This window comes from Narcine bancroftii, chromosome 6 (genome assembly GCF_036971445.1).
Source record: "Narcine bancroftii isolate sNarBan1 chromosome 6, sNarBan1.hap1, whole genome shotgun sequence".
NCBI classification, from domain to species: Eukaryota; Metazoa; Chordata; class Chondrichthyes; order Torpediniformes; family Narcinidae; genus Narcine; species Narcine bancroftii.
This window is the reverse complement of record NC_091474.1, coordinates 243,755,524-243,782,686: the sequence shown is the minus strand read 5'-3', so window position 1 is coordinate 243,782,686 and position 27,163 is coordinate 243,755,524. Positions and strand designations below refer to the sequence as shown.

The 27,163-nt window shown below is 40.9% G+C and overlaps 1 protein-coding gene and 1 long non-coding RNA gene across 11 annotated transcripts in view; one reads left to right on the top strand and one right to left on the bottom strand.

Annotated features, from left to right (window-relative positions):
* Positions 1–27,163, top strand: part of LOC138737196 (serine/threonine-protein kinase MRCK alpha-like) — a 653,014-nt gene that overhangs the window by 150,520 nt on the left and 475,331 nt on the right. The gene's annotated exons all lie outside the window — the stretch shown is intronic.
* On the bottom strand, positions 20,101–23,699 carry LOC138735571 (uncharacterized). Its single transcript, XR_011339782.1, has 3 exons — positions 23,517–23,699; positions 20,391–20,448; positions 20,101–20,315 (listed from the first exon to the last, which is right to left on the bottom strand). It is a non-coding gene; the product is annotated as an uncharacterized lncRNA (long non-coding RNA).

The following is a 27,163-nucleotide window of genomic DNA, read 5'->3' as shown; positions in this document are numbered from 1 at the left end:
AATCACCAACCTGGCGATTTAAGGGGATCCTGAACTGCAATGACGCGACATGTACTCACCGGAAGTACTGCTGGATGTTCAGAAGCTGGCTGCCTAGTGACGCATGCATGCAATCACTGACGTCACTGGAATAAGCAAGTTGGCCATTTTTCTGTTCAAATCACCTGTGAGTGTGACCTAGGTAAGTTTAACATGGGTTCCATGACTACCTCTGAGGTTGGCCTGGGACCCGGTTGGATTCTTACAGGGTTGACTGGGTCTGACCCTTTCTAACTGCCGCGTAACTGGGGCACTAACTGGGCAAATTCCCAATTAACCCCATTTCACGTAGCAGTTTGAAAAGACCTCCTGTATCTGTCCATTTTTTTTCTTGAACGTCACACTAGTCTCTGCTCAACTACCTCCTCCAGCTGCCCATTCTTTTTTTTAAATTTTTTATTTTTCACACTATAAACCACATTGATCAAGATACATACATTTTCCTTTTCAAATATATAGTGTCGTTTTCTCCCCCCCCCTCTTCCCATCCCACCCTCCCTACCTCCCCTCCCATTCATTTAAAGTTCAGAATCTAAGATACATTAAACCCGTCAAGCAATGTTGTCACTCAATAAAAACAAACAAGAATTTCCACTGAGTCAATTCTTTTCATTCCCTTCTTCTGTCATTTTAGGTGGTAGATGTCCCCGGTAGGTTTTCTCTATTGTGTTTCATGTATGGCTCTCATATTTGTCCAAATATTGTAAGATTATTTCTTAAATTATATGTTAATTTTTCTAATGGAATACATTTATTAATTTCTATATACCATTGTTGTATTCTCAAGTTATCTTCTAATTTCCAGGTTGACATAATACATTTTTTTGCTACAGCTAGGGCTATCTTAACAAATCTTTTTTGTGCACCATCCAAATCAAATCCAAATTCTTTGTTTTTTATGTTACTTGGGAGGAAGATCTCTGGGTTTTTTGGTATATTACTTTTTGTGATTTTATTTAATATCTGGTTTAGATCTTCCCAAAATTTTTTCACTTTCTTACATGTCCAGATTGCATGAATTGTTGTTCCCATTTCCTTTTTACAGCGAAAACATCTGTCAGATACTGTTGGGTCCCATTTATTTAACTTTTGAGGTGCAATATATAGCCTGTGTATCCAGTTATATTGTATCATACGTAACCTCGTATTTATTGTATTTCTCATAGTTCCTGAGCATAACTTCTCCCATGTTTCATTCTTTATGTTTAGATCTTGTTTCCATTTTTGTTTAGTTTTACTATTTGTTTCCTCGTTCTTCTTTTCTTGTAGCTTAATATACATGTTTGTTATAAATTTTTTGATTATCATTGTGTCTGTAATCACATATTCAAAATTACTTCCCTCTGGTAACCTCAGACTGCTTCCCAATTTGTCCTTCAAGTAGGATTTCAGTTGGTAGTATGCCAACACTGTATCGTGAGTTATATTATATTTATCCTTCATTTGTTCAAAGGATAATAATTTATTTCCTGAAAAGCACTTTTCTATTCTTTTGATCCGTTCTCCCATTCTCTAAAGGAAAGGTTATCTAATGTAAAAGGGATTAGTTGATTTTGCGTCAGTATTAGTTTTGGTAGTTGGTAATTTGTTTTATTCCTTTCTACATGAATCTTCTTCCAAATATTGAGCAGAAGATGTAATACTGGAGAATTCCTACGTTGTACCAATTTTTCATCCCATTTATATAATATATGTTCGGGTATCTTCTCCCCTATTTTATCTAGTTCTAATCTAGTCCAATCTGGCTTTTCCCTTGTTTGATAAAAATCTGATAGGTATCTTAATTGTGCGGCTCTATAATAATTTTTAAAGTTTGGCAGTTGTAAGCCTCCTTGTTTATACCATTCTGTTAATTTATCTAGTGCTATCCTCGGTTTCCCCCCTTTCCATAAAAATTTCCTTATTATTTTCTTTAACTCCTTGAAGAATTTCTCTGTCAAGTGTATTGGCAATGCTTGAAATAGTTATTGTATCCTTGGGAAAATGTTCATTTTAATACAGTTTATCCTTCCTATTAGTGTTAGTGGTAAGTCTTTCCAATGCTCCAAGTCGTCCTGTAATTTTTTCATTAGTGGATAATAAATGAGTTTATATAGATGGCCGAGATTTTTATTTATTTGTATACCTAGGTATCGTATTGCTTGCATTTGCCATCTGAATAGTGATTCTTTCTTAAATTTTGAGAAATCCGCATTGCTTCACTTTTATTTGCGTTAATCTTGTAACCCGACACTTCTCCATATTCCTTCAATTTCTATGTAATTCTTTTATTGATATTTCTGGTTCTGTTAAGTATACTATAACGTCATCTGCAAATAAACTGATTTTATATTCCTTGTCTTTTATTTTTATCCCTTTTATATTATTTTCTGTTCTTATCAGTTCTGCTAATGGTTCTATGGCTAACGCGAACAATAAGGGCGATAGTGGGCATCCCTGCCTTTTTGATCTGCTTAATTTAAATTGTTTTGATATATATCCATTTACTGTCACTTTCGCCAATGACCCCTTATATAATGCTTTAATCCAATTAATATATTTCTCTGGTAAACTGAATTTTTGTAGTACTTTGAATAAATAATTCCATTCTACTCTGTCGAAGGCCTTCTCTGCGTCTAAAGCCACCACTACTGTTGGAGCTTTATTTCCTACTGCACGAATTAAGTTAATAAATTTACAAAAATTGTCTGTTGTTCGTCTTTTTTTAAAAAATCCAGTTTGGTCTAGATTTACTATTTTTGGTACATAGTCGACCAATCTGTTGGCTAATAGTTTAGCTATTATCTTATAATCTGTGTTAAGTAGAGATATTGGTCTATATGACGCTGGTGCAAGTGGATCTTTCCCTGTCTTTGGTATTACTGTAATTATTGCTGTTTTGCATGAATCTGGTATGTTTTGTGTTTTATCAATCTGGTTGATAACTTCCAGGAGGGGAGGAATTAATAAGTCTTTAAATGTTTTATAGAATTCTATTGGGAATCCATCCTCTCCTGGTGTTTTATTATTCGGTAGTTTTTTTATTATCTCTTGTATTTCTTCTATTTCAAATGGTTCTATTAATTTATTTTGTTCCTCTATTTGTAATTTTGGTAGTTCAATTTTAGTTAAATATTCGTCTATTTTGTCTTCTTTCCCTTCGTTTTCAGTTTGCTATAATTGTTCGTAGAATTCTCTGAAGTTTTCATTAATCTCCGTTGGATTATATGTGATTTGTTTGTCTTTTTTCCTTGATGCCAATACCATTCTCTTAGTTTGTTCTGTCTTAAGCTGCCATGCTAGAATTTTGTGCATTTTTTCTCCTAGTTCATAATATTTCTGTTTTGTCTTCATTATGTTCTTCTCCACCTTATATGTTTGTAGTGTTTCATATTTTATTTTTTTATCTGCCAATTCTCTTCTTTTAGTTGTGTCTTCCTTCATTGCTAATTCCTTTTCTATATTTGCTATTTCCCTTTCCAACTGCTCTGTTTCCCGATTGTAGTCCTTCTTCATCTTGGTTACATAACTTATTATTTGCCCTCTGATGAACGCTTTCATTGCGTCCCATAGTATAAACTTATCTTTCACTGATTCCGTATTTATTTCAAAGTACATTTTAATTTGTCTTTCAATGAATTCTCTAAAATCCTGCCTTTTAAGTAGCATGGAGTTTAATCTCCATCTATACATTCTTGGAGGGATGTCCTCTAACTCTATTGTCAATATCAAGGGTGAGTGGTCCGATAATATTCTAGCTTTATATTCTGTTTTTTTAACTCTGTCTTTCATGCGAGCTGATAACAGGAATAGGTCTATTCTTGAGTATGTTTTATGTCTACCCGAATAGTATGAATATTCCTTTTCCTTTGGGTGTTGTTTCCTCCATATATCGAAAAGTTGCATTTCTTGCATCGATTTAATTATAAATTTGGTTACTTTGTTCTTTCTGTTAATTTTTTTCCCAGTTTTATCCATGTTTGAATCCAAATTAAGGTTGAAATCCCCTCCTATTAGTATGTTATCTTGCGTGTCTGCTATCTTCAAAAAAATATCTTGCATAAATTTTTGATCTTCGTTAGGGGAATATACATTGAGTAAATTCTAAAACTCCGAATATATCTGACATTTTATCATTACATATCTCCCTGCTGGATCTATTATTTCCTCTTCTATTTTAATTGGTACATTTTTACTGATTAATATAGCTACACCTCTAGCTTTTGAGTTATATGACGCTGCTGTTACATGTCCTATCCAATCTCTCTTTAATTTCTTGTGCTCCATTTCAGTTAAGTGTGTTTCTTGCACGAATGCTATATCAATTTTTTCTTTTTTCAGTAAATTTAGCAGTTTCTTCCTTTTGATTTGGTTATGTATTCCGTTAATGTTTAAAGTCATATAGTTCAACATAGCCATTTCATACTTTGTTTATCTTTCCTTTCCGTTTCCTCATCATCACCTTTCCTTCTTATCCATTTCAGCTTTCTTGTTTTGAACACTTTATAAGACAACATTTCTAAAACATCAAACATTTCCCTTATTTTCCTATCTAAAATTTCTTTAACCCCACTATCCCCTCCCCTTCCTGTGTTGCCCTTTATCCCTTGGCGGGCAACCACATCTCCCCTCTCCATTTGGATTTGCGAATTCACTCGCAAGCGTCAACTGATTTCGCAGTGACCGTAACTCCTCCCCACCCAGCCCCCCCCAGAAAAGATTCTAATTTTCATATGCAACAAAGGTCACTCTCTTAATTCCCTCCTTACTTCCTCTCTTCCCTTTCTTTCCCTTATTAATTCTTATCTATAATCTACTTTGGCTTGGCTTCGCGGACGAAGATTTATGGAGGGGGTAAAAGTCCACGTCAGCTGCAGGCTCGTTTGTGGCTGACAAGTCCGATGCGGGACAGGCAGACACAGTTGCAGCGGCTGCAGGGGAAAATTGGTGGGTTGGGGTTGGGTGTTGGGTTTTTCCTCCTTTGCCTTTTGTCAGTGAGGTGGGCTCTGCGGTCTTCTTCAAAGGAGGTTGCTGCCCGCCAAACTGAGATGCGCCAAGATGCATGGTTTGAGGCGATATCAGCCCACTGGCGGTGGTCAATGTGGCAGGCACCAGGAGATATCTTTAGGCAGTCCTTGTACCTTTTCTTTGGTGCACCTCTGTCACGGTGGCCAGTGGAGAGCTCGCCATATAACACGATCTTGGGAAGGCGATGGTCCTCCATTCTGGAGACGTGACCCACCCAGCGCAGCTCGATCTTCAGCAGCGTGGACTCGATGCTGTCGACCTGTGCCATCTCGAGTACTTCGACGTTAGGGATGAAGTCGCTCCAATGAATGTTGAGGATGGAGCGGAGACAACGCTGGTGGAAGCGTTCTAGGAGCCGTAGGTGGTGCCGGTAGAGGACCCATGATTCGGAGCCGAACAGGAGTGTGGGTATGACAACGGCTCTGTATACGCTTATCTTTGTGAGGTTTTTCAGTTGGTTGTTTTTCCAGACTCTTTTGTCTAGTCTATATATTTTCCTTTTAATACGCATACACTCATGTACACACACACACACACACATATATATATATATACCCATATACACACACACATATAGTTCGTGATCATTTTTGCTCTCGTTACATGTCTTCATCTCTCTGTCTGTCTTGTAGTTGTTCTGCAAATTTTCGTGTTTCCTCCGGATCCGAGAATAGTCTGTTTTGCTGCCCTGGAATAACTATTTTAAGTACCGTTGGGTACTTTAGCATAAATTTATATCCTTTTTTCCATAGGATCGCTTTTGCTGTATTAAACTCCTTTCTCTTCTTCAGGAGTTCAAAACTTATGTCTGGATGGAAAAATTTTTTTTGACCTTTGTATTCCAGTGGCTTTTTGTCTTCTCTTATTTTCTTCATTGCTTTCTCCAATATATTTTCTCTTGTTGTATATCTTAGGAATTTTACTTAAATGGATCTTGGTTTTTGTTGTGGCTCCAGCAGCCCATTCCATACATTCATTATCCTATATGTAAAAGCAAGTTGTATCTCAGGTTCCTATTAAATCTCTTCCCACAATCCCCCCTCGCATACTCTGCACTTGAACCTTATAATCCTCTGATTACCAATGACCTTACTCTAACCAAAATGGTCTCTGTTTTCACCCGATCTAATACTCTCATGAATTTGTACATCTCCTTAAGATCAACCCTCATCCTTTTTGTGCTCCAAGAGACAAATCCCAAGCCTGCTCAATCTCTCACTATGGTTAAGGCCCACAAGTTCTAGCAGTACCTTTAATCTTCTCTGTACTCTCTGCAATTTGACCACATCTTTCCTGCAGCATTGTGACCAAAACTGAACACGATGCTCCAAATGGAGCCTCACCAATGTCTTCTGAAACTGCAACGTGACCTCACAATTTATAGATTCAATATCCTCACAGATGAATGGCATTGTGCCAGAAGCTGTTTTGACTGCCCTATATATCTGTAATGCCACTTTCCAGGTACCTGTACTTCCAGATCCCTCTGCTCTACAACACTACCCAGATCCCGACCATTCACTGTGCTAGTCCAACCCATTTTCAATCTTCCAGATGCTATCATTAACCGTTTTGGTAACATCCTCAAAGAATTCAGATTTGTGAGACATGGCCTTTTTAGAAAATCTCGCTGACTATCCCAAATTTGACCATTGTCCATCTAAGTGCATCCAGACTTCTGGTACCTCACCTTTACTTAATGATGACTCATTAATCTCAGCCAGGGAACCTAATTTCTTCTCTAGCTTTCCACAGTGTCTTTGGATATATCTGATCAGGTCCAGGAGCTTTTTAATTTTGGAAAAAATTAACTCCTTTGGGAGAGAACTCTGTCTCATTTCGAAGATCTGAATTTTTGCTCATAATCATTTTTCATCTCCGTTGCTCTCCCTTCCATGATTTATTTTCATTCCCACCCTTTTGAAGAATGCTGGTGTTTCATGCATTAAAATTGTGAAAATTATTAGTATGTAAATTTCTTCAATAACTGCATTAGTTGTCATAAACAGTAACTCCATCTCTGGAATAAAGACAACTTGAAATAGATGATAAACCATAGAATGCTACAGCACAAAAACAGGCTCTATGGCTCTTTTACAGTGCGCCAAACTATTATTCTGTCTAGTCCCACTAACCTGTACTTACTTGGATCATATTCCTCCATACCCATCCCATCCATTTACCCATCCAAATTTTTCTTAAATGTCAAAACCTAGCCTGTGTGGTGCTGGCTGTGATGCTCCTCTATTTCTTTCCTGTCAGGACCAGTGGAAAGATGCTGTGTGCAGGGTGGAAGGAGTCCTCTTAAGTAAGTGGATTTATTCATGGTGGCTCTGAGCATGTATCCTGTCATCCTGGTAATCTCTTCCTGTGACAGAGTTCAGAATAAGTTGCCTATTTTAGATGTCTGAAGTCAAGAAGGCAAAAGTCGAGAATTGCTCAACAGAGTCAACCGAGTGTAATTAGGGCCTTAATGTGCTGAGTTATGAACCTGGAAGATGTAATCCATTTCCCAGAAACAAAGAGATGATACATCTTGTATTATTTTTGAGATGATGAGCTTTAAACACTTTTTAAATCACGAAGACCTTTGATATGGTAGATTAAGAGAAACTGCTTCCAATGGCAAAATATTAGTCCATATATTGCAGATTTAAGGTGACTGGTGAAGGCAAAATGTGGAACTTTTTTTATCACTAAAGGCTGCACAAATCACGATCTAAAATGTTTGGCATGCATACAATGAGAGTACCACTTTTTACCGTGGAGAAGGACATGAAGACCGGAAAATGTGGGGCATTCAAAGACTATAATGTTGAGTAATTACTGATGGTCCTGATGCATATTAAGTTCCTGGATTTAATGAGATGTGTCCAAGCACACTATGGGAAACTAGAATCTGGTTTATTGTCATGAACATGCAAGAAATTGCAGGAGACCAGGCTGAGATTTATGAGTTGTCATTTATGTTTTTACACAGCCACTGCATTCCAGAAAATTATTCCCATTTTCCTGGAACACGTGCTGTGTAAAAAGCTTGGAATGGGAATGAAGATGCCATTTCCTTTCTGACATTTTACCTCCTAGATCCCTTGTCAATTTCTCAGAATATCTGCAGTCTAATGTGAACGTTAGGCATTCTGGAACCAACTCTGGTCAAAATGTATTGTGTACCTTCATATTCTTAGTATATTCATAATTTTCTTTTACTGCTGCCTGCTCTCTCCTGCTGCCCACTGTCCTGTTCTGTCCTGGCTGTCTGCTGCCTTTACTCTCCCACAGCCCGCTGTCCTAGCGGTCCTCAGCTCATAGCCTGGCATTCTGCTGCCTGTTCTCTTCTGTGGCCTGCTCTCCCATTCTGTCCAGGTCTGCTGCCCGCTCTCTCCCGTGGCCTGCTGTCGTGCTCTGTCCCAGCAGTCCGCTGCCTGCTTTCTGTTGCTGTGGGCCACTAAGCCTAACCCTAACCAGAACCCCAACCATAGAGCTAACCCTATCCCAAATCCCACACCTAACCCTAACCCTAAGGTGTGAATATAAGATCACCCACTATGCAGACAATAAACTTACCCCAGGGCATATCAAAATGAACAAATGAAAACAGACACGGGGTAATGAAAGCATGGGCCAACCAAAAGTGGCAGTCTTAGAGGTTCTGTGTCACTATAGAGAGACCAGACCAGTAAATACAGGAGGCTGTCTGCATATTGACTAACTAACCTTAACCCTAGATTTGACACTAGGTCTGCCAGATTGTGATGGCAATCACAAAGCATTATTCCCATGCTCCTTTATACATTGTGTACGTGTGTCTTATTAAATTGTGCACGTTTTTCCCATGCTCTTTCATATTGTGCATGTATGTGCTTTATTATGATGCTTTCTTTTGGATCAAGCATCACAAGGACAAAAGATCAGATACTATTTATTGTCATGTAATAACACAGAAATGTAATATGACATCAAATTTCCTTTAGTCTGCCATGAGGAAGACAAAAATTCGCTATTAGCATTGCCCACTGTCAAAGAAAGAGAAGCACAAAGAGCCCCCCCCCCCCACTCCCTCCCTACCACTACCATCAGAGTCACCTAAGGGTCTGTGGATTTATCTGAGTGCCTTTGCAGCTACACAAGACTCCAGTTCAGTTCAAACCATTGGCAAACCTCCAACATGATGAGGAAGCCTTCAGTGCTCGGGGGCCTTCGGGAGCCCTCCTAGCCCCCAACACCCCCCTCGAATTCCTGTTATTAAGTGTTTTTGTGGAGGGCCTCCACCTTGAGGCCAGCTCCATTCATGGAGAAAATTCTGAAATAACCCTTTTATAGAGCAGCCCTAAAAGGTTGCTCCAGTGGCGCTTTTATGCGGAGTGGCGCCTTGGTGCATCCTCCAGAGCCGTTGTAGGCTGGGCAACTGTTGCTGTGGCATCACCCATCAACACGGTATAAATATGCGACGGGCATTGCCTGTGTTTGTTACCCATAATCCACCTATGCAGCTGGAACAGCTCTGTGAAACGCAAAGCGGTTCCAGCTGCATGTGGGATTATGGATGAAGTTGGCCATTGATTATTTTTCTGCCCAACCAAATCTCTGGCAGGGAATAGGAGGAAGGGGTCATTAGAGATCAGGACCGCAGGATCGGCGAACTAGCGCACCTCTCATCGATCCCTAACTGCAGAGCTCTCTTGGGGATGGGGTGATTGGTGGGGGATGGAGGGAGGCACCCACAACAAGATTTAGGTTGGTTGGAGTGGGAGGAGAGCAGATTCACCCATGGCACGAAGGAAGGCTGTTTACCTCACCCCACCTCCCATGACAAGTGAAATTTTGCTGATGGAGGTGATAAATCCTGATCCTATGATTTAAGTTGGAGGGAGGGGGAAGCAGATTCATAGTTCATCCACCACCAGCCAGAGCAGGAGAGCAGAGCACCTGCCTGTGTCTGGTGCACCCTCTCAGCACCACCTCTCCAGTGTGTGAAGCTGACAGGGTGCTCCTCCTCAGTCATGCTTTCCATTTCTTCCTCCGACCCTTGACTGGAGAGTTCGCTCTTGGAGTGACTGGTGGGTGAGGGAGAGAATGGGGGTTGGGGGTGGGGAGGAAGGAGATTTTTAGAGACCAGGATTGTGGTATGAAGTCAGCTCAAAACTGGTATCCAGCCATGCATCTCCGAGAGGAGGTGATCTCCCTCGTGCGTACGGATGGGGGGAGGGGTGGTTCAAGGGGGGAGAACTAGCACAGGTAGGAGCAGCAACCTCAAGGGAGGCTTATTGGACAAATGTCTGCAGGAATTAACCAGGGTTCTACCTGACACAAACTGTTTAGCGCAGATTCACAAAACAGCTTTGTTAGGTCCTGGGTCACAGGCTGATGGTGTCATCGCAATGTCATCAACAGTGGCTGTACATTTATGAAGCATGGTGGAGTGCTCCACTCCACCGCTGGGACTACCCCCTGGAAGATACGGAGTTGGTGTCCTGGAGCCACTTCCAGAGCTTTTATAAAGGGAGTGTCAGCGACATGAGGGTGGAGAATCTCCACCTTTACAGTTGCATTTTTAAAAACTCTATAAGAGGACCTATTGATGTCTTCAAGCCCGCTGCCAGGCCCCCTTCACCACTTTATAATAAGGAAATTGGTTGATAATGTCTGTGACTGTCATCAGGAGGAGTTGGACAGATTTTCTGTTGGAGAAAGTTGTTGCCCTGCAGTTGATTAATGTGAATGTTAATTAGCATTTATTTGTTGTTTGCTGGAAACCTGTCTTAAGTTACCTAAATTCTGGCCACATCTATTGATAGGAATGGATTATACCACCTCACTGACAAAAGGCAAAGGAGGAAAAACCCAACACCCAACCCCAACCAACCAATTTTCCCTTGCAACCGCTGCAATCGTGTCTGCCTGTCCCGCATCGGACTTGTCAGCCACAAACGAGCCTGCAGCTGACGTGGACTTTTTTACCCCCTCCATAAATCTTCGTCCGCGAAGCCAAGCCAAAGAAAGATACTAATTATAGCAAGAATAATCAGAAAATGATAGTCCACTTTGAAAAGTCAAAGATTTATGGTTATGTAAAATTAAATGTGATGATTAGGAATGATGTAAATCAACTGTGCAAATAAAAGATAATTGAAGCTTTTCATCTAAACATTACTCAATTACTTTAAACCAAAGAATTTTGAAAGGTTAATGAACCCATTCCTTCACTCAAAGTCGAAAGTTTTTTGATTAAATTAAATGATTCACCTTGGTGATAACTGCAGAATTTACTTTAAGAACAGTATTTATCATTTTCACTTTGAAATGTATGAAAATGAAGCGTGGAAACAGGCCATTCTGTCCAGTTAATTCATGCTTGCTGATGTTTATTCTATCAGAGGTATTCTAAAACATTTTAATAGTGATAAAATACTGGTTTCAGAATTATAGAAAGAAACAGAATCTGCTGGCTGTTTCATGAAACTATTGAAGTAGCCTCACTCCCTAGCTCTTTCCCCATTTTTTCATGTTCTTTCATTCATTTAATTTCACCCCAAACCATGACAGTTGAACTTGATTCCATCATGTTTTTAGACATTCAATCTAAATCACAACTTGTAGTGTAAGAAAGTTCCACATTTTGTCTTCACCAGTCACCTTAAATCTGCAATGTATGGACTAATCCTTTTGCCATTGGAAGCAGTTTCTCATATTTTCCATATTTGAAAAGTGTTTAAAGCTCAACACCTCAAAGATGATACAAAAATGTATCACCTCCTTGTTTCTGGGAATTGGATTACATCTTCCAGGTTCATAACCCAGCACATTAAGGCCCTTATTACACTCGGTTGACTCTGTTGAGCAATTCTTGACTTTTGCCTTGTTGAGTTCAGACATTTGAAATAGGCAACTTATTCTGAACTCTGTCATAGGAAGAGATTACCAGAATGACAGGCTGTGTGCTGTAACCATATAACCATTTACGGAGCGGAAACAGGCCATGTTGGCCTTTCGAGTCCGCACCGGTTCATATGTATAAATTTAAAATTTAGAAGATTGAGAATGTGCTCAGAGCCACCATGAATAAATCCACTGACTCCTGGGAATCCATGGGCCATGACTCTTCAAAAAGGAGCAGGAGTACTTCAGTTGATGTTGCAAACCACTAGACTACAAATTGAGTGCACATTAGAAGTGCAGTGTAAACTACCAACCTGCCTGCCCTGTCAAATACTTCCTGTCCTATCTGTAGAAGTGTGTGTGGTTTCCACACTGGCCTCAGCACTCACTACAAAACCCACAGAACCATAGTGGAATCGATCCTGAGGGACTGCCTCAGAAGATATAATTGCTGTAAGAAGTCTTAACTCCTGCAGTCAAATTTTCTTGAAATGAAAAGGAGTATGATTTTCCTTCCTAATTCCTTGCTGCATCATTTCTAACATTTCCCAATCACTGTATTAAAATATTCTCTTTTTCTTTTTCATGTAGTAATGTGGATGACTTATTTATCCACAATATATTCCATTTCCTCCACTGTTGCTCATTCAACTTGTCTATTCTTTTGAAGCTTTTTTTTTACATAATATTCAAATTCCACCCAGCTCAGCGTCATCAGCATTCTCGGAAATGTGATATTCGATAATCTCAGCCAAATCTTCAATGCAGGTTGTACTCTTTAATCTGACGACATTGGACCCTGGCCATTGTTGTACCACGGAAAATGTCGGAAAACAGAAATTGACCCCCTCATGGTAGAACAAAGCTTAATACTGTGGGGCGGCACAGTTAGCTTAGTGGTTAGTGTAGCGCCTTTACAGCGCCAGTGATTGGGATGTTAGTACAAACTCCTTACAGACAGCGCAGGACTCCAACGCCAGTGCCGATCACAGCAGATTCAACTCTTGCAACACCAGTGATCGGGACCGTGGTTCGAATTCCATACTGTCTATAAGGAGTTTGTACTAATAGTGGCAGATTCAAATGTGCCGGACCACAGAGTTCCAGATAAGAGAGGTACAACCTGTATAATTTGTGAATAGTGGGGCATAAGCACTGAACTCTGTAGTATAGCCTGTCAATCTGAGGGGGTAGTGCTTTTCACTTTTTGCTTTCTGACTCTTAACCAATGCCAATATATTACCATCGTTTCCATCTGCTGTAACCTTATCCACCTCTTGAGTGGCACTGAATTGAAAGCCTTTTAAAAATCTTTATTTACCACATCCTCAAAAAAATCTCCGGTGGAATAATCAATCATGATTTCCCTTACAAAAATCCAGACTCACTTTCTCTTGATTCTTGTCTTCTTCTCCACCCCCACCATTCCCCCTTTACTTCTTTGTGAAGTCCTGACAAGAGGACAACAAGGAATTGTGATAGCTAAGAACTTGCAGATTTAGCTGGCCTGAGAAATGCTCAGGAACATTAGAAGTTCACTGGTTACACCAACTTGTTTCGGAATGCATGCTTCCAACCAGTGGGTGGTAAACTGAAGTTGATGCAGAAACCATTTGAGATGACCATTGTAAGCAGATGTCTGGGAAATCCAAATTCAGAAAAGTGTTTTATTGCATTGTGACAAGCAAGAAATGGAATTCCAGAAACTTGCAGTTTAAAAAAAATAAGTTAGACAGATCTCGGTAACAGGCCTTTTCAACCCATGAGCCCATACCACCCAATTAACTGACAACCCCCAGTATGTTTTGAACAGCAGGAGGAAACTAGAGCCCCTGGGGAAAACCCACACAGACACAGGGAGAACATACAAACTCCTCACAGATAGTGCAGGATTCGAACCCCGGTCCAGATCGCTGGTGCTGTAACAACATTGTGCTAACTACTACGCTCAACAGTGTTTGCAGGTCAAATTCAAGAGATGTTTCATGTGTAACAATTGAAAATTTCATATTGTGATGTTGATGCCCATTGATCAGTGTTCAAGGACTTCTCTGTCAGTTGATATGGCTGAAAGAGCAGGTCGGTTATGCAGTTAGTTTCTGATACAGGTCTGAAACTAGAGCGTTCCTATGAAACCTTTCGTAAGCTGAAATGGCATAAAGCGAAGATCCATTTACTATTATTGAAGATTATTTACATAAAATGTGAAAACCCATTCAAAATTCTTTTGGATAGTAAACACAGGTTTCTTCATAAAAGCGAATTGTCCTAATGCGAGTATTTGTAAGATGGGTACAGTGTACCTGTATTATTCTTGAAGTGCTGACCTCAATCATGTTGCAAACTGACCCTGTTTAATGTACAATTTCAAGATTTCAGTAGGGGTGAATGCAGGCTCAATTTTAACATTTAATAAGAATTTGGACAGGTACATGGATGGGAGAGATATGGAGGGCTATGGATGGGTGCAGGCCAGTGGGACTTGGCAAAATAATGGTTTGAAACAGAATAGAAAGGCCAAAGAGACCTGTTTCTGTGCTGTAATGTTTTAGGGTTTTCTCATGTGCAGTCCATGTCTTGACCTGTATCACATCTCTCATCTTCCCGGTTCCTGCCAACCTTTACCAGCTTCCTCTGGAATGATTTACATATTGCTGATTCAGTGGGATCAACTTTTGTGAAGCTATAAGATGTCAAGCAGCAATGTGTAATATTTGCCAAACATTTTCAATCTTTTTATATTGCTCCCTGAATCAATATATTAATGATTCCAGGTTTTGTTTTGAGACTTTTTTCATAGTATGCTGCACTCATGTCTTTCTGTTGTGATCAAATTGAGGATTGTAGTCGATGCAAGGTGGAGTAACATTGTTCTCTCCACCTAATGGTTGCATTCGCCTGACTGTATCTTAATTATTTTAGCTAACTGGGATGCCACTCAACTGTGACCCAGCGATTCAGTTCCGAGGACAAAATGAGCTGGCCTGTAACAATACAAATCAGTTCCTGCAGACAAAAAATATATTTCCTCTCAGCTACAGTTCATTTATAGTTTAAAGCACACATCCTGCATCTCTGAACTTGTGAATCACTTAATTTTATTGCAAGAACACAGTACTCCTAAATGCTTTTGGGTTTTATTTTTGTCCAAATTAAACTATTTGAGCTTCCAGCATTGTTTGCAAGTAGTGGATCAGCTTTGCCACACAACTTGTGGCCCAATTAAGGAGTATTTGTTTCCTCCAGAATTTTACTTGATTAAAAAGTATTTTGCAGTGATGGTCAACTGTATACTTGTATCTGAAGCAAAATAACAGTTTGCTAATCTGATCTGGGTGAAAAGAATTTAAAGACCCAGGCAGCACATCGCTAATTTGCCATCTTAAAAACAATTTCCTTCTCCATTTTATTCTATCACCAAGATTTTTTTAATTTTGATTTCATTTTTGTCCCTGCCCCCTCCTGACATTGAAACCTAATTTATATTTTATCATTCCACAAATATGCATTTTTCTTGACCTTGGTTATCATCTTAAACAATGTTATTCAGAACACCATTATATTTGTTCCAACTAATGCAAAGACCCACATTTCAATCATTCCCTATCCTCACCAAATGAAGGACCATCATCTTCTTTTGTGCGAGGTATGACTCCTTTTATTAGAGTCTTTTTCCTTGATGCCCTTTATATGCTACATTTATTGCTTTGAAGACAAGGGCAGAAATTTCTCCCCTCTCCTGTTCACCCCCCCCCCCCCCCCCCCCCCCCCCCCCCCGCTGTCATTCTTGTGGATGGGAATGTTCATTGCGCCATCTCCGCCATTGCTGTTTACCTAATTTGTTCAAACCAGATTTACAGCTACAATCTGATGGGAGTTAGGCTGTGTGTCCTACAGAGTTTCTCCAGCTCTTTTGTGCATTGCAGCAAACAATCTAATCCCTTCTTGTAAAGTTGCTTTAGAATGCCATTTAGGCCTCATAACGTTCAGGGTTGCAGTTTCACCAGATTCCCCCATTGTACAGGGTGGCAGGTGCTACCCCCAGGATATCTTTCTGCACTGGCTGGATGTGAGAAACAGAAGTACCTTCACAGAATTTGCTCGAGACAAAAATTGAGAACAAAGAACTTTTATTATACTATTACAACAATGCAAAGTTGGGTGCTTCCCCTTACCCTGGGAATACACACAGATACTGGGGCTGACCCAACTTTTATACATTTCAGTACGGAGATACCTTCCCCCCAACGTTCTTCTGCCTCCTGGATTGGTTTAGCATTAGGTAATTCTGCCCACGTGGATTCTAACTTCTTATCAGTTTATGTGTCTTCCTGCAAACTTGTTAGCCAGAGAAGTATCATGTCTTTGTTCTTCACTCATTAATCAATCCCTAAGACTTGCTAAAGCTATCTACTTGTTATCCTGTTTTGAAGATCCTTAGTTTATTACACTTTTACAACCCTTCCTCTCATTCCAGGATCCCTTCACCCTGATTTAACCCATAATACTTAATCTCTAATGAGCACTTGCTTGACTCCTCACATTCCAGTATCCCTTCACCTTAAGTTAACCCATAATACTTTATTCTTAATTGGCACTTGCTTGACTCCTAACATTCCAGTATCCCTTCACCTTAAGTTAACCCATAATACTTTATTCTTAATTGGCACTTGCTTCCAGTATCTCTGGACTCCTAACATTCCAGTATCCCTCACACTGGATATGATCGAGTGAAGGATATGATAGGGTATGAGGTTACAGGTGGCTGTGGTGTGCGACAATCCACAATCTCGGTTTTAAACGGCAACATCTGTCTTGTGTCTATCCCATTTAGTATAATTGCATTGCTCACAACATTTTTTTTTTAAATTTTTTATTTTTCACACCATAAATCACATTAGCCATGATATACACTATTTCTTTTTCACACATATACAGTGACTTTTTCTCCCCCCCCCCCTCCCTCCTCCCAAGCCACCCCCCCAACCCCCCCTCTCATCCATTTTAGGTATACAATCTAGGTTGCATTAAGCCAGTCAGACAATGTTGTCATTCAACAAAAATACACCAGAAATTCTACTGAGTCCATTCTTTTCTTTCCTTGTCCTTCCATCAACTTAGGTAATGTTTGTCCCCGGTAGGTTTTCGCTATTGTATTTAATGTAAGGCTCCAATACTTGTTCGAATATTTCAGTATTATTTCTTAACCTATATGTTATTTTTTCTAATGGAATCCATTTATTCATTTAAATTTAGTAGTTTCTTCCTTTTAATTTGGTTATGTATTCCATTAATATTTAAAGTCATATAGTTCAGCGTAGCCCTTTTATATTGATGGGTGTCATCAGTGTGAAGGTGCTACTTTACCTCTGCAAAGACTGTGCGCTGCTGATCTTTTTTGATCCTGAGATCCAATGATTCAGTTTCTCTGATGCGGCCTTCCTGATGAATCGCTTCTGTACTCTTGCTTGTGCCACCACATCCTTTCTGCTCATAAATATTCTAATTTGTGGTCTATCCGATATCTTCTACAGTTTAAGTTTATTAACATCTGACTCTACATATGAAACAGCGGTTCTCTGGACCACACACAATACACAGTGCATAATAATGACATATATACACAAAATATAAACATCAAGTCCACGCTGCTAAAGATCCAGCAGCGCTGGGTGGGTCACGTCTCCAGAATGGAGGACCATCGCCTTCCCAAGATCGTGTTCTATGGCGAGCTCTCCACTGGCCACCGTGACAGAGGTGCACCAAAGAAAAGGTACAAGGACTGCCTAAAGAAATCTCTTGGTGCCTGCCACATTGACCACCGCCAGTGGGCTGATATCGCCTCAAACCGTGCATCTTGGCGCCTCACAGTTTGGCGGGCAGCAACCTCCTTTGAAGAAGACCGCAGAGCCCACCTCACTGACAAAAGGCAAAGGAGGAAAAACCCAACACCCAACCCCAACCCACCAATTTTCCCCTGCAACCGCTGCAACCGTGTCTGCCTGTCCCGCATCGGACTTGTCAGCCACAAACGAGCCTGCAGCTGACGTGGACATTTACCCCCTCCATAAATCTTCATCCGCGAAGCCAAGCCAAAGAAGATAATACAAAATAAATGTCTAAATATTTTGGAATATTTCAGAATATTTAGGAGACGCAAGGTTGCAAGATCCTGTTTATACAGTTACAACAAGATGTCTTAACTCTATTACAGAATTACCATTGTAAGCCAAGCTAAATGCCTCTCCTGCTATTTTCAGGGATCTGCTCGCCAAGGTCCCCCTCTACATCAAATTCCTTCCCCTTCCCTATTCCACCTTTTTATTCAGATGGTGGCCTGATTTTCAGCACCCCTGAAGCGGAGCTCAGGCCCAAAAAGTCAACTGCCTTTTTCTTCTATGGATGCAGAGTGACCTGTTCAGTTTCTTGTTAACAGCTATTTAGCAATGGAACTTATAGTTTTAAAATGTTATTCCAAGTAACACTGACAAAATTTTATAGAAGTACACTGGCTTGTATTTATGAATTTTGAATAGTTTCTATACCCATAATTATTGCCACTTCTCATTATATTTATTTACTTTCTTAATATTCCTTTTATTGAAAATAGCTGAATATATGATTTTTTTAAAAATTGGGATACATTCCTGGCTGTGGTGCAAGCTAAAGTACTGGTTGGGTAAAGTAATCAAACCTGCTTACTTTCTTAAAATGCCTGGTAATATTTGCAAATACTCTGATGTATTATTTGAAGAGGAGAAGCCACACAATAGGGTGGGTAGTCAAAGGAATGCTGTATATTTATTTTGTACAAATTTAATTTAGTATTTACCTCAAAATATCCTTTTCACCCATTTGTTGGGCTTTGGGCCAGTCTCTGTGTCCAGTAGCTCCTGAAGAAGGTGTGTATAAATATAAATGATAATATGAAGGACTGTGCAGGAGTATAGGATCTGAAATGTATGGTTTTGGAGTGCATAGATCAAAGACTTCTGTGTATTGTTCATTGAGTAAAGTTGAAAGTACTGATGACAGATTGATACTGTAATTTTGTTTGATCAGAGCAGTTTCACATTATTAGGGTCCTTTCTTGATTTCTCACTCTCCATCTCAGTTGACAATTTTTCTTCAGACATTTTCTAAAACCTCCTATCTCCAACAATGATCTTGACTACACTTCTTCACACCCAGTCCCCTGTAAGGATTCTATTCCTTTCTCTCAATTCCTGTCTCCATGGCATCTGCTCCCAAGATGAGGTCTTCTGTTCCAGATCATCTGAGGTATACTCCTTCAAAAAAGCGTGCCTTCCACTCAGCCCTTACCAGCATCTTCTCCATTTCCTGCACATTTGCCCTGGCCTTATCTACCCATAGATGCAACAAGGACAGGATTCCCCTTGTTGTCACCTCCTGCCCCATCAGCCTTTGCATCCAACATACTTTTCTCTGCAATTTCCATCACTTACAACATGATCCCACTACCATACACATCTTCCCCTCTCTGCCCCCATGATTGCTTTGTCCACACATTCTTTTCCCACGAATTGTCCCCTTGACGCCTTCCCCTGTGACTGCAGGAAGTGCCACACTTGTGCCCACTCCCCCTCCCTTACCACCATTTGGAGACCCAAACAGTCCTTCCAAGTAAAGCAACGCTTCACTTGTGAATCTGTGGGAGTCCTCTACTGCATCCAGTGCTCCTTTTGTGGCCTGTACGTCGGTTAGACTGGATGTAGACTGCGAGGCCACTTCACTGAGCAGCTTTGCGCTCCGCATCAGTGATAAGGATCTCTCAGTGGCCAACCATTTAAATTCTCTGCCCCACTCCCCCGCCAACATGTGTATCCACAGCCTCATGCACTGCCAAACCAGGGCCACTTGTTAACTGGAGGAGCAAAACCTAATATTCCTTCAGGGCACACACCAACCAGATGGCATCAACATCAACTTATCTGGTTTCTGCCAGACTACTCCCCTTTTTCCTTCCCTTCCCTATCTCCCTGTCTCTGTTCCTTCTGATCTCCACCCCCTTCTCCATTCACAGAGCTATACCCCCTTCACTCTATTTTCACTTAGGCCCTCCCTCTCTTAACAACCTTTTATCTCCTGCTTATGGGCCTCTGCTCTTCCTCTTCCCCCCCCCCCCCACATCATTTCATTCAACCACCTGTGTTTAATTTGCTCATACCTTGATGAAGGGCTCAAGCCCGAAATGTTGGTTATGTATTTTTTTTCTTTATAAAGTATATTGTTTGACCTGGTGAGTTTCTTCAGCATTGTGTTTTCACATTATCAGGAATCTTTGATGGAAGTGCCAGTTCCCATTGCCATAATCCTTGCATCTTGTCCACTAGATTTGTTCTGAATAACTAAAAATGGAAAATTGTTCACTGTTATGACAATAAACATGAATGCTCCAGAATGTTGGCATCTGGTATGATTTTGGTGGGGGGGTTAATGCTTACCGTTAATTTAGAACAGCTGCATCAGGTTTTTGGGAAGATTTGCACATCACTTGCAAGCCTGGGGAAATTAAAAAATGCAAAATAACATTGCTGAACTTCTACTTGGATCAAGTCAATTTGTTTTGGATTTCAACTTGTAAAATAAATTTCCTTAAAACTCAAGATCTGCTTCATGATATCTTTGATATTTAGCAATGTTTGGTGTGGTATCATCCTGAGTGGTTACGTTGCTTTCTTTTACCACATTAAGAGGAAAGCTTGTCAAAGAACAATTCTGTTGGAATCAACAGGTTAGTGTTGCCAGCAACGGGGTTTGAATCCAGCACTGTCTTCAATGAGTTAGTACATTCTCTCTGTGTCCGTATGATTTCCACTGAGAGCTCTAGTTTCTTCCTACTTTCCAAAAGACATATGGTGCTAGTTGATAAATTGGTCACATGGATGTATTTGGGTGGCATCGGCTTGTGGGCCGTAGGGCCTATTACCATGTTTTATCTCTAAATAGACAAATAATTTACATTTATATATTATTTTGTACATCCTCATTGTGTTTCAAAATGTCTCATGGCTAGTGTCACTATTCTATTGACTATTTCTGCTACAGTAAAAAATGAAGTTGATTTATTTATGAATCTGCACCATAGATATTGGGAGAGCTTCCTATCTGGCAACATGTGGAACTCTGATTGTTGACGCTGAGCAGTTTTCTGTGTCGTATCAGGAAGTGGCAAATTTGCATTGGCAGGTCTTTATTCCATCTACAAATTGCAACAACTTTTTCCTAAACCGACCCATGTCACTAAAATCCTTTAATATCCAAAACTCTGTCAACCCCTTTCTTGAATATACTGGCCTCCACAGCCCTCCTGGTTAGAGAGTTGCAAAAATTTCCTATACTGCATGATAATAGAATTTCCTCTCATTTCAGTTCTAAAGACTGACCACTTATTTTGTGATAATAAATTGCTTCCGTACACCCTGGTTCAGGGAAATATTAACTAAATCTGCCCTTTTAAGTTCCTTAGGAAGTGTGTTTATTTTAATGAGATCATCTCACACTTTTCTGTTTAATCTCTCATTCTATAATAAACTCACTAAACCAGGAATCAATTGGGTGATTCATTCCTTGGGTTACGAATCCTGACTTGGCCACATTATTCCAGGTGTGATTTAATCAAAAGTCTCTGTTCTTGGACCATGCATTGCTATTCAATCCAAATCTTCTTGCAATAAATAAAGACCAACACACTTTGCCTTTCTAATTACTTGGCATTCTGGACAATAACTTTCAGTCATTGGTTCACATGGATATCCACTTTCCTGTGAATACCAATGCCTGTCAATCAATCACTCACTATTAGCTTTTTTTTCCACCACAGTGAATATCTGCGTATTTTTCCACATTATTTCCATCTCCATGTGTTTGCTCATTCAAACAGCCTCTAGCTTTTCTGTATCCTCTTCACAGCTCATATTGCCAACTCATTTGGATACGTTAAACTTAAATCCCATCTACAAATTGTTAACATTGGTTGTGCACAGTTGAGATCCTGACACTGATCCTGCTGTACTGTACCCTGCTAAGCATAGCTTCCCAATTCAAAAGTTACCTGTATGCATCCAAATAACTTGACCTCCAATTATATTATTGAAAACTGAAAATCCAAATTCATCACAGCATGTTGAAATTGTATAAGGCATTGGTGAGGCCAAATTTGGAATATTGTGTGCAGTTTTGGTTGCCAAAGTATATAAACAGAGTAAAGAAAGTGCAGAAGAGATTTACAAGAATACTGCCTGGGTTTCAGGGTTTGAGTTACAGGGAAAGATTGAGTAGGTTGGGACTTTATTTCCTGGAGCATATAAAATTGAAAGATGATTTCAGGTATTTAAAATTATGATGTGGACAGATAGAGTCAAGGTGGACAGGCTTTTTCCATTTGAGAGTGGGGGGGAGATTCAAACAAGAGGACATGGATTGAGATTGAAAGGGGAAACATGAGGGGGAATTTCTTCACAGAGGAGGGTGGGAGTGTGGAATGAGCTTCTGACCAAAGTAGTAAATATTTAAGGAAAAGTTGGATAGGCATATGGATCACCAATGCCTGAAGAGGGCGCACAAAATCAGTGAACCGGTGCGGACTCGAAAGGCCAACATGGCCTGTTTCCACTCCGTAAATGGTTATATGGTTATGGATGAGAGAGGAGTGAAAGGTTATGGAACTAGGTGAGAGTAGGTGTTTGGCATGGACTAGAAGGGTTGAACTGGCCTGTTTCTGTGCTGTAACTGTTATATGGTTAGAGTTGATTCATCCTTACTGTTTTCATGTGTTCAGGTTTATTGTCATCCGATTGTACAAGTACAGCCTCATGAAAGTGTTCTCTGGTCCTTGGTGCAAAATGTGCAGACACACAACCAGACATAACTCTCACACATACAAATAATACACATGTCGGTCAAATATTTTATCCATAAAAATAAATAAATAAATCTTGTTTGTACAAACGAGAGTCTTGATTGTTAGTGGGAGCAGTTCCTTTGGTTGTTGAGTGTTCTCACTGCCCGTGGGAAGAAGCTGTTCCTCAGCCTGGTGATGCTGGCTCTGATCCTCCTGCATCTCTTTGATGGAAGCAGCTGAAATATTCTTTGTACAGGTTGGAAGGGGTCCTCAATGATTTTACACACCAAATGATCCTGGTAGATCACATCGATGGGGGGAGGGAGTCTACAGAGATCTTCTCTGCCACTCTTATGGTCCTATGGATTGACCTCCAATCCATTTCACTGCAGCCACTGTATCACACTGTGATGCAGCTGGCCAGGAAGCTCTCAATAGAGCTCCGGTAGAAGGTTGACAATGGCCTTGCCTGCTTCAGTCTTCTCAGGAAGTGAAGTTGCTGTTGCGCCTTCCTTGAAGCCTAATAGCCTGAATATCCATAAGATTCAGAAGCTAAGCAGGTCTGGTTGGTACTTGGAGGGGAGACTGTCTAGGAACACCAGGTGCTGTAGGTTTCTGTGAGGGGTGTGGGACAAAGTGACGGCTCTCTGACTGCCTTACGATAGAAAGAATTTCATGTTTGTGCCATTCTAAATGTGGTTTTGCATGACGATAATGGAACCTTTACCTTCCTGACAAGTGAGATGTTGAGTGTCCACGATAGGTCACTATTAAGTGAACTTCAAGGAACATGGACCGCTCCACTCTCTCTGCTACAGAGTTGTAGTGGAAGGTGGTTATTCCTGGTCCTCCTGAAATCCATGATCATCTCCTTTGTCTTGTCCACATTGAGGCTCAGGTTGTTACTCTTGCACCATGTCACAAGATTTTTCACCTCTGTGATGTAACTCATCGTTGATGCTGATGAGGCCGACGACTATTATGTCATCTGCAAACTTGATGACACTGTTGGAGTTGGATCTGGCAACGCACTCGTGGGTCATTATATAAACTTGATAAGTTCCAAAAGTTTATTCAAGTAAGGGAAATGATCAAGGAAATAACAGGAAATGAAGCCCAACATAAGCTCAAGGAACTGCATCTCATCTATCAACTAGGAACATTATAGTCTTCCTAATTGAATAATTGACATTTTACAATTCCAGTCTTGAATCTCACATTTCCAATATTTTTTTCCCTCTCTGATTAATTTTAGACCTCATTGGCTTTGACCTTCAATTACACCTGCATGACATGCTGTCAACTAGATTAATCAATAATTATTTATGTCTTTGGCATCCTCTTTCAGTTACCTTGTCACAATTTTTATCTCTCAATCTCTCCTATTTTTCACCCAATCACAGATTTTCCCCTTCTCTGCCCCCTTCCCCCTACTCTGCTAGAACTAGGGGAAATAGTCTCAAGATTTGGGGGAGTAGGATTTGGGCAAAGATAAGGAGGAATTGCTTCTCCCAGTGGAATTTTATGCCAAAGGAAACAGCAGAAGTTCCCTTATTAAATTCAGTTAGGTAAAAATTTTTGCAGAGCAGGGGAATTTAGAGTTATGGGGAAAAGGCAGGTAGGTGGACCTGAGTCCATGGCCAGATCGACCATTATCTTAGTCAATGGCAGAGCACTCTTGACAGGCTGCATGGCTGACTCCTGCTCCTTTTTTTATGCTTCATCTTTTATTTGCCCCTTTTCCCCTATTCTTTTGAAAGGTCACCAGCCTGAAACGTGGGCTGTTTATTTCCCTTCGGATACTGGCTGACATGCTAATTATTTCCAGTATCTTCTTTTCTAGTTTAATTTTTCAGCATCTGATTTGTTTTGCTTTTGAATAAAATTTATACCTTCTGGTTCTTGAAGGCCTTATTCGAGTGGGAACTGTTTCTCTTTATTCATATGCAGGGGAGGCCTGTTGGGGCAGGGGTGGCTGGCGGGGGATGTCAGGGAGCGGCCGGTGTGGGCTGTGACAGCCCGGCTGGCCACTCCTCTATACACTGGGCACTTCAGTGTTCGGGGCAGCTCTCTGTGCCTCAAATCGCAGTTGGAACTGTTGTGGGAAACACAGAGCGGTTCCACTTCCATGCGGGATTATGGGTACGGAAGACGGCCATTGCTATGCCACATATTTATGATGGGTGGTGCTGCGGCACCAGTCGCCCTGACTCCATCAGATCCAGAGGGCGCTATGAGGCACCTCTGGATATGAATAGGCCCTTTCAGGTGGACCAGACAACGCTGTAGCAGCCATCTGAAAGATGAGTTAGCTGTTTTAAATCTGCTCCTGTTGCCGGCCTCAAGGTGAGGGTTCACCTGAAAGGGCCTATAGTTTGCCTTCAGAGCTCTACACTTACCATGAGGTTATCTCAGTTGTTGTGTTTTGGTACATTTAAACAGTAACAGGTTCTGCAAACATCAGGTATTTGGCTGACCGTTCTATTTCTTCCTTTCACCTTTAGATGGGAAGCAGAAATGCCAATTACTTCCAATTTAGTCAAGTTAATTTTGATGATGTCTGGAACAATATTCCTATAATTTGTGCTTGAACTCATTCATGTTTCAGTGCATCATTATCAGAAATTTCATAACTTTTAAATGAAGTGATTGGATGTTTGTGGGATAATCAATTATGCAATGAATTATCAGCTTGCTACTTTGGCAGCTTTCTTGACCAACCTTGCCTAACTTTCACTTTCACTCAGAAAGAATGAATAAAAACATAGATTTTGTCTTCATAAACTTGATTTAAGGAATTTGAGCTGTTCTAATGCTTGGATCAAAGGCGATTGGTGGAAAAAATTGGCGAACCTAGCAAATTATATATTGCATGTGACAGAAAAAATTGATTGAAGTAACATTTTCCTGTTCTAAGCCCGGGTAAGAAACCTGCATAGGAGAAGGCCACTCCGATATAAAACCTACAACCCAAGGACCTCGCTGCCACGTCCCAGCTTGCTTGGCCACGGCACACGAACCATGGGTGTAAAGGGTGGGGCCAGTACTGCGCGCACTGCACTCCACCTAAAAGCTCCTTTGTGCAGGCCCGAGGACAGTCCACGTCCTCCCCCTCCAATGCTGACGTGGACATTTACCCCTCCATAAATCTTCGTCCGCCAAGCCAAAGATTATAAATGGATTATTTCCCAATGATAATCCTTCAAACAGCAGATCAAAATCTTAAACATGAGACAACTTCCCAAGAAAATTAATTAACAAATATTCAGATATAATACTTATAATTATAATACGTATTATAAATATAATGATTATAGAAATTCAGTTGACAATCTAAGAAATTATTTGTGTTTTAAGCATCAGCCATAAAATGCCCCCTCTATCCCCACTCTATCTTCAGTAGAAATGACACCAGCCCCTGCGGAACACCACTAGTCACTGGCATCCAGCCATAAAATGCCCCCTCTATCCCCACTCTGGTCAGCAGAAATGACACCAGCCCCTGCGGAACACCACTAGTCACTGGCATCCAGCCATAAAATGCCCCCTCTATCCCCACTCTGGTCAGCAGACGTGACACCAGCCCCTGCGGAACACCGCTAGTCACTGGCATCCAGCCATAAAATGCCCCCTCTATCCCCACTCTGGTCAGCAGACGTGACACCAGCCCCTGCGGAACACCGCTAGTCACTGGCATCCAACCATAAAATGCCCCCTCTATCCCCACTCTGGTCAGCAGAAATGACACCAGCCCCTGCGGAACACCACTAGTCACTGGCATCCAGCCATAAAATGCCCCCTCTATCCCCACTCTGGTCAGCAGACGTGACACCAGCCCCTGCGGAACACCACTAGTCACTGGCATCCAGCCATAAAATGCCCCCTCTATCCCCACTCTGGTCAGCAGACGTGACACCAGCCCCTGCGGAACACCGCTAGTCACTGGCATCCAGCCATAAAATGCCCCCTCTATCCCCACTCTGGTCAGCAGACGTGACACCAGCCCCTGCGGAACACCACTAGTCACTGGCATCCAGCCATAAAATGCCCCCTCTATCCCCACTCTTTGTTCAGCAGAAATGACACCAGCCCCTGCGGAACACCACTAGTCACTGGCATCCAACCATAAAATGCCCCCTATATCCCCACTCTTTGTTCAGCCAAGCTTCCATCTACACTAATCATTTTCCTTCAATACCAATGGCTCCCATCTTATTTAGCAGCCCCATGCGCGGCAACTTGTTAAAGGACTTCTGAAAATCCAAATAAACAACATCTATTGACTCTTTATCTGTCCTGTTCATTACTTTCTCAAAGAATTCCAGGCAAGATCTCCCCTGAAGGAAACCATGCTAACTTCAGCCTATTTTATCT